The sequence below is a fragment of the Chenopodium quinoa genome, unplaced genomic scaffold (assembly GCF_001683475.1).
Source record: "Chenopodium quinoa cultivar QQ74 unplaced genomic scaffold, ASM168347v1, whole genome shotgun sequence".
Lineage (NCBI taxonomy): Eukaryota > Viridiplantae > Streptophyta > Magnoliopsida > Caryophyllales > Amaranthaceae > Chenopodium > Chenopodium quinoa.
In genome coordinates, this window is record NW_018745151.1 from 478,413 (window position 1) to 479,661 (window position 1,249).

Consider the following 1,249-nt stretch of genomic DNA (forward strand, 5'->3'; position numbering starts at 1 on the left):
TTGTTCTATGGTGCTACAAAACCTATTGTATGTGTTTCTGGTCAATTCTTTAGTTTCCTGTTATAATTGTTCTGTGGTGGTGCATAATCTATTGTATGTGTTTATGGTCATTTCTTTAGTTTCCTGTTATAAAGAGGTTGTTTGTTTGTAACAGTTGTGGCTTGTTTAAGCATGTATTGCTGTGATTAAGTATGCTTGTTATGAATGTAATTGCCCTTCAGTTTGGTCTTTGTGTTATACATACGTTTGGTTTTTTAAGGTTGGTAGTGGATATAAGTTAGAGCTTTTAGTGCTTTCGAGGTTGTAGGATGGGTTCATTTTGTTTGCTTTAAGCTTAGCATACATGGTGTATGGCTTTATTGTTGTCCATAGTGTCATATTAGAGATTACTGTGTTTTAAGGGTGTTGGGAGGTTAGTACAGTGAGGACATTGGTATATTTGTAGGCCTTGATAGGGTGCTAGCATTGCGAGTTAGCTTCCTCGCTCGCTCTCTCTGATGATGCCCTATAGTAGCCTAGCTTCTGATGGTATATATTGATCATACACAAATTTCATGGGGTCAAAGCCATTGAAATTGACCATTTCTTTCCAGCGCCTGCTGAACCAGGTTATTGGTTTCCTGAAGTTAGCAGCTCCAACTTACAACTTGGCTGGTGATTCTGGGAATGATGTTAACATTTCTCTTATTACTGATTTCATTTTTCCCCTTATATCTTTTAAGGGTGCCTTATTGTTACCCGAGATGCCTCGCGTGAAAAAGCTGCTAAGCAAGTTATTCGCTTTTCACGGGCAGAATATGGATTGCAGATCGATGACCTAACCACGGATACTATGTACAGGCTAGACTTGTGTGCTTTCCTTTATGAGATGAAACACATAGCCTTGGACTCATTGAATAGGCCTTAAGAAAAGGGAGTAACAAAGTGGCCTGTTCCACCAGCCAGAAAATAGTGTGATAAATGCATATGTATTGATTACATTGACATATTGCGCGTTTTGGCAGTTGCAAGTATGCAAAGCAAGGTGCTGCAAAACGAGCTATTAAGTTGCTGCGTGTCCGTTACAATGTAGATGTAGTCGATCTGAACTATGGAATAGGAGTGTATTTTGGAATTAAGTGTACTCTAGCTAGGGAAAGCTACATGTCGGTTAGGGAATGTGCACTTGGAAAGCAAGGAGATTTACATCTAGCTCCTTATACTGGTGGGAGTGACTGCTTGACACCTCGAACTGGTTATCATAAGATCC